Here is a 7,414-nt window from a genome sequence, read left to right on the forward strand (position 1 = left end):
AGCGCCCTTACCGTCTCCAGTGCCCAAATTGTCATATTTGGCTTGCCACCTAATCTATACATTGAATGCATGTATATATATAGTTTCTATACTGAGAAATACTTCAAATAGATAGTAAAAGTGTGTAAACTGCTTGCAGGGTGTACTAGGAGCCTGAGAGCACAGCCAGCTAGAAGTAATGTAACTTTCCAGGTTAGTGCATCCAAGGTTAAGCACGTTTCATGTTTTTGAGGTCAGGAGTTGTAGTACCCTCAGGACATAGACCACTTAGGGACCAGGTGAGTCAAGTTTCTACGGAAGAGAGTGTCAATCAGACCACCCAGGTATCCTTAGGCCCAATCCCAGAGGATTACATCTCTGACACATCATCAGAAGATCTATACTATCAGACCATGGTAGGGGGACAACCATCAGTGAACTTCAAAGAGGGAGTTAACTTTATGGGAGAATCCTCCAAAGACCATGAGAGACCTCCAGCAATCTTGTTGTATGCCTATAACAATGGACAAGATGCTAGAATCTTCAAGGATTCTATGAACCATAGCTGTGTTCAGATTGGAGATAATCCAGTCGAATTACAGTATAGGGTCCTAGCCACTTATGATGGCAAAGGAGGTTATATGGATGAACAGGGTGCTTACTACATGATAGTCAAAAGCCATGATGTCACGGACAAATGGGGACGAAATGCATCCAAGACGAAAGCTGATGATGAGGTCGAGGAGAAACTGCCTCTAGAGGAAAACAACAATAGAACCATGTTCAGATCTTTCACCACTAGAAGGCTTATGTCCGACAATCCTCGATGGGGAATTTACAAATCCTTTCCTGAAGAAACCGTTGCGTACTATGTCAATGAGGATGTAAACGAGAAAGAGGCTACTCCGGATAAGACTTTGTATGTCTACCTCTTGAATGAAAGCAAATTCTTAATCGTAGACACTTAGGTTTGGTCAGGAGTACAAGCCGACCTCTGCTGCAAAGATGAGTAGGTATACACTTAGGGTTACCCATTGTGTACCCTGAAGTAGCAAAGCCCGCAGCAAGTGCACCGCCTACAATCCCAATAAGAAACTTAATGGACGATGACATCCTAAGACCAATCCAAGTAGAGAGGAAACCTATGCAGAATCCTGGTCAGACTTGTTTCTTTGAACCTATTCAAAAACCAGAATTCCACACGCAACAAGTGCCAAACATGAGTGGATATTCGTTCCAAGCGGGAACAAGGAATCCACCACGCAATGAAGAACTCTCCGGAGGAATTCATCGACAGAATGAGACAAACAGAAACTCAGGTAGAGCTACTCAAACGACGCAAAATGTAGCTAGGCCACAGCAGAGAACCACTACTGCACATACAGGGGACACTATACAAGTACTTGGGACACCAACTGTAGGATTCAGACCCCTAAGGCCGCATCAAGTCGCCAAATGCGTGCCGTCTAAATATATAGGATGTGGGGATCCATATGCCCATGCTTCTGCCTTTAGACAAGTGCTGAGAGCAGAGCAAGTACATGACTTCCATACGCAATATGAGGGCTTTGGATTGACCTTAGATGGTACTGCTATGACTTGGTTCCAGCCATTAATTAAGAGCTCATTCTCTGACATAGAGGATCTCTTATCTGACTTTGTCCAAGAATTCACCAAACGTGGGATAAAGCATGACACAGTCTCACAAATATACTCTTTCAAACAACAAGAGAAAGAGAAAGTAAAGGAAGCCGCCTTGAGATTGAAGCAATATGTGGAGAGATGTCCTCCCAGGGAGATCCCTCAACAAGAAAGGCTAGCGTTGCTCTTCATAGAAGGGTTACTAGACGAGAATCTCAAGAAGGATTTGCATATTCAAAGATGCCAAACTTTAGACGAGGTTATCAAAGAAGCAGTATACCTGGTTGACAATTGCAATATATATGGAGAATCTCGAAAGGATTCTGATACCTGGTCAAGCGACTCCAGGGTAACTACCAGTGTTGTGAACACGAGACCAACAACCCCTGTGCGAACCGCTGGAGAAGCCGATGCCCTTATAGACAAACTCCTTGAGCGTTTCAACAATGCTGCATTGGCACCTCAACATGTGAGACAGCCACAATTATGCTTATGTAGCATCTGTGGAGGGAGTCATCCCACAACCCAGTGTCATGTGATGCAACCTCAGCCACGTGACCAACCTAGACTGTGGCAGCAAAAGTGGTGTGAAATAGAACAAAAGTGGACAAATCATTCGATGGAAGAATGCTACCACCAAAGGGGATACGTGAGAGAAAGGCAGTACCAACCAAACCCTGTGTACCAACCGTAGCAAGGGCAAGCCACTCCTCCATATCACATGAATAGGGCACCACCACCACCACCTAGATATGCCACAGGACATTCGGATGTTCAGCCAAGGCTAGAAAGAGCGAAACCTGTCCTTGGAAATCAACCACCACTGCCAGGGGAAGCCCAGGCAGTAGTCAGGTACGTGTATACAGATCAGCCATCAATAGAGGAAAGAGCCTTAGTGCCTACACCGCCCTACCACACGGACGAGAACTATGGATGTGGTCAAACTGTAGAACTCAGTACAGGAGGGGGGGAGATGTATGATCCATGGATGTCGAATCCTACCACCAGTTACATTCCACAACCAGACACTTCCATGATGTCTAACGAGGGAGTGACTGTGGGTCAAGGAACTTTGAAATTTTGCCTTGGAGGAATGAAGCCAAGATCTTATCCTCCAAGGCAAAATTTCACCCCGCAACCTCCTCAACAACCACCAAGACCATTGGGACCGTGTTACCTGTGTGGTGGAGATCATTTGATGAACATTTGTCCAGTGGGGGAACAGAGTATCAAACCTCAGTGTAATCAATGCGGAATCACCCACTTGTATACCAACTGTCCAAACAAAACCGACAATAAAGGAAAAGTGACCATAAGTAAGATTGGAGTGATACCTTCTTCGAGTGGATCGGAGACCGAAGCAACTGTACCTGTCAAGGCAGTTGCACGAGCTCAAGCTAAGGGGAAAGAAGGTGAGAAAAAGGATGAAGGCCAAGAGAGAGCTAGTCAATCTCCTAGTCGAAGGGTAGAAAGACGTAAAATCTGCTCTAAGGAGAGAGCTAGAAATCATCATAAATACAAGATTGTATCTGCTGAGCTTGCAAAAGCTCAAGAGCAATTGCAACAGCATCTTTCTGGAGTAGCATCTGATTCTGGGGAAGCAAAACCAAACAAGATAGACAACACAAACAGCCAGGAAGAGAAAGATAAGGAGAGCAGTAGCCTAAGTTCAGGTGGATCAGTCCTGGTTGAGAAGGGGTGTGAACCCTTAGATGCTATAATAAAAGCCTATGAAGCCAGGATAGAAACGTATCAAACTCATGCAAATCAATGGCTGACTTATCTAAATGCGGAGCTAGAGAAACAGAGGTTCAAAATGTGCAAACAATTGATCCAAACAGCTCAGGCATTATTAGAAAAGCCTCCTGCGATGCCAGTTGAGGAAAGGATAAGTCAACAACCTCCATTTGACCTAAAATGTGATATACCTCAGGAGATGAATGTTCCAGAAGCTAGCTTCAAGGAACCAGAAGAGAAATCTGATCCACAAGTAAAGATTGAAAAATCGCGGGCTAAAGAAGAGAGCAAAAGACAAGAGTTGGACCATAGAGTGGTGGAAAATAGCACAGACAAATCCATCTATAACAAACCACCCATGGCACCTGAAGTTAGAGATGATTGGCCTCATAAATTGTGGGAGCTAATCAAAAACGCCAAAGATGGAAGCATGACACTCGAGTCAGCTCCTCTAGAGGAAGTTGATGTAGAACGCCAGATGCAAGATCTAGATGCTGGGTCGATGTATGGAGACATAGGGTCAGAAAAATCGACAAAGAGCATAGATGAAAATCTTAAGGAACTCGCTGCTTATCAAGGCAAATATGAAGCCAAGTCTGACATTATGATCCTTCCGTCTCAAAGAAAGTCGTTCAAGCCAACCTTAGACTCTAACGCGCTTCATGAGTTGTTGTCCACGCAAGTGAGATGCACTTTAACGTTGGCAGAGCTGCTCAAGATACGACCACATATGTGGAAAGAAGTGAGCACATGCTTAGAGAAATTGGGTCTAAAGGATTCGCAAGAGACGTTTGAAGCAGAATTCGGTGACGATCAAAAGACAAAAGCTAGTGTCAAACCTGTACCAGTAAACAAAGTTGGAGATTACTGTGAAGGTGAGGAAGGCAACACGATGCTACCACTGGAGTTCAATGACATCAAAACCATGGCAATTTTGGATAGTGGAGCAGGTGTAGCCATAGTCACAAAAGATCTTTGGGAGAAATGGGGAAAACCAGCACTCCAAACGACCAGAATGAAGCTACAATTAGCCGATGGTTATGTCAAAAGACCCTTGGGAATATTGGAAAAAATCATTGTAACGTCATGTGGTATAGAATATGAGCATACGTTCACAGTAGTTGATTTCGGTGACAGGAATAACTATGAAGTTATTCTTGGAAGACCCTTCATGCGCCAGCTCATGATGATACAAGACTGGGGCTACAACTACCTATATCTTCGCCACATGGAAAACATCACAAGGATAAACCTCGAAGATTACTCTTATCGTGATGTGCAGCGAACACCTGTGGAGGATTTTGACTCAGCCACAGCAGCTAATTCCGAAATTCAAGCATTTCTGGTCGAAAAACCTCAACTATGGATGTGCGGAGCTTCAGACAATGGAAGCTTGGATAGAAATGAGTGCAAACTGGAAAGAAGTGTAGTGGATGATGCATATATTGCAGAGCCATTTCTAGAAGAAGCCTTTGAGCCTTTGGAATGGATGAAAATCTTAGCTACACTTGATGTAAGCACTAACAAGACCACTCCCACAAAGTTTTGTGACAGTGAAGGTTTGGACTTAGTCCCCCTACGCATGCTAAAAGCACTTCACACGATAGACAAAGGCAATGAGGAGACTACAATGGTCAATGAAGTCGATGAGATAGAGAAGCAAATCCAATGCCTGACAATTCAAGACGAAATCTCTATCAGAGACTTAACTCCTTGCTCTTCAGCTCAAGAGACGATAGACGACACTGAGTCAAAAAACGAAGGGATCCAACGAGAGTGCCTCTTCATAGAAGATGCAGATGATGAACACTTGAGTGGGAAGCCTAGTGAGTCTGAGGATGAAATGAGGATTCCTTTGACAATACCTAGACCACCCCACTATAAGTTGCAGCGCTACAAGAGGAAGATCCAGAGAAGATACAAGAAAACCAACCCGATGCCGGAGCTAGAAAGCGAATTACAGCTCTTAATTCTAGTTAAGGCTGAAGACTGCATTAAAGATGGGTAACGGGGATGTATTTTAGAGAAAAAAAACGAAGAATGAAGAATCAACCACCTAAAAAAGAACCTGAGGCTAAAAGCAATATTTCCGCTAAAAAAGCGCGACGTGAACGACGATGAGAGAATTTAGCCAAGAAAAGCTTAGCTTGCACACCAATGAAGAATGGACCACAGAGCTATCAAATAGCATAGAAGGAAGCAGTTCAGTGCACGATGGAATCAATGTTCCTTCCCACTACAAGCGATATACTATTCAGGATAGGTGTATATGTTTGGAATAGCCTGTTCCAGAGAAGAAACAAGTCGGGACATCGTATGATGGTCCTAAAGAAGCGAAGAGAATTGATTTGGCAAACCCTGGAGAAGAGCCTAAACCTGCCTACATTGCCACGGATCTTACTCTAGAGGAAGAGTTAACATTAATCGATGCCCTTAAGGAGTATAGGGATGTTTTTGCTTGGTCTTACAAGGACTCGAAGGGTGTGGATCCTTTTATCTGTCAGCACACCATTCCCCTAAAATTCGATGCAAAACCTAGCAGACAACGCCCATATACGTACAACGAAACCTTCGCTAGAAAGATAAAGGAAGAGATAGACAAACTTATGGAAGCAGAATTCATCTATGAGATTGAACATACAGAATGGGTGTCACCTATTGTTTTTGTCCCCAAAAAGAATGGCAAGTTACAAGTATGTGTCAATCTTAAGAAAGTGAACGCTGCTACAATCAAAGATAACTATCCTCTTCCCATAACCGAACACGTGCAAGAGAGAGTAGCAGGCAAAAGAGCGTATAGCTTTCTGGATGGATTCTCTGGTTACAATCAACTGGGGATCAAGCCAGAAGATCAACACAAAATCGCTTTTGCTACAGAATGGGGCATATATGTGTATAGATGATGCCATTTGGTCTCACCAATGCACCAACAACCTTCCAGAGACTGATGAGTCACGCATTCAAGGAGTATCTTCGAAATTTCTTGGAAATCTATATGGATGACCTGTGTGTTCATTCCCTTGCGAGAGATGAACATGTAGTTCACCTTAAGAAAGTCTTTGAGAAGTGTAGAACATATAGAATCTGCCTGAATCCTGAAAAATGCGTATTTATGGTTAGACAAGGGAAGATATTAGGGCACATAGTGTCAGCAAATGGGATATCCACAGATCTTGAAAAGATTAAAGTCATAATGGAATTACCCAGACCTACAAATGCCAAAGGCGTGCAAGCTTTTATGGGCCATTGTGGATACTATCGCAAATTTATCTACATGTATGCTGTGATTGCACGACCTTTGTATGCCCTTATCACTGAATTCAAATGGACTGAAGAATGTGCGGAATCCTTTAGAAAGCTGAAGGAAGCGCTGATCACGGCTTCTATCCTCAAGGCTCCAGATTGGACGAAAGAATTCCATGTTCACATAGATGCTTCAGCTATAGCGATTGGGTATATCTTAGCTCAACCTGGTGACGGTAATATGGATTTCCCAATATCTCACGCCAGTAGACAGCTGAATAGTGCTGAGAAGAATTATACCACCACTGAAAGAGAAGTTTTGGGAATGATATACGTTGTAAAGAAGTTCAGACACTATCTTCTAGCCAATCATTTCACCTTCTTTGTAGATCATCAAGCACTACTCTACTTGGTGAACAAACCATGCAATACGGGAAGAATCTTCAGATGGTTCATCATATTGCTAGAGTTTGACTTCACTGTAGTAGGTAAAAAAGGTACAACCCACCAACGAGCTGATCATCTGTCTTGAATCTTAAGCGGAGAGCCACCAATGGGGATTGATGATGATCTGCCTGACGCTTACCTTTTCAATATAGAAATGATTCCTCAATGGAGTCACAAAATCGTCCAAATCCTGTCTATCGGAAAAGTTTCAGTAGGGCATGAACAACTGATGTCACCAGATGTGGTCTTTGAAAGCAAGAACTTCAAGCTGATTAGTGGAATATTGTATTGTCAAAATGTTGATGGTATATTCCAATTATGCGTTGAGCCGAATGAGATTCCACTATATCTCGCTGAAGCTCACACA

At 43.3% G+C, this 7,414-nt stretch overlaps 1 pseudogene; it reads left to right on the forward strand.

The window, feature by feature from the left end:
* The first annotated feature begins 758 nt into the window (after nucleotides 1-758).
* LOC147456864 (uncharacterized) lies at nucleotides 759-1,328 on the forward strand (annotated as a pseudogene).
* The last annotated feature ends 6,086 nt before the right edge of the window (nucleotides 1,329-7,414 follow it).

This window comes from Adiantum capillus-veneris, chromosome 5 (assembly GCF_014529385.1).
Source record: "Adiantum capillus-veneris isolate H3 chromosome 5, ASM1452938v2, whole genome shotgun sequence".
NCBI lineage: Eukaryota > Viridiplantae > Streptophyta > Polypodiopsida > Polypodiales > Pteridaceae > Adiantum > Adiantum capillus-veneris.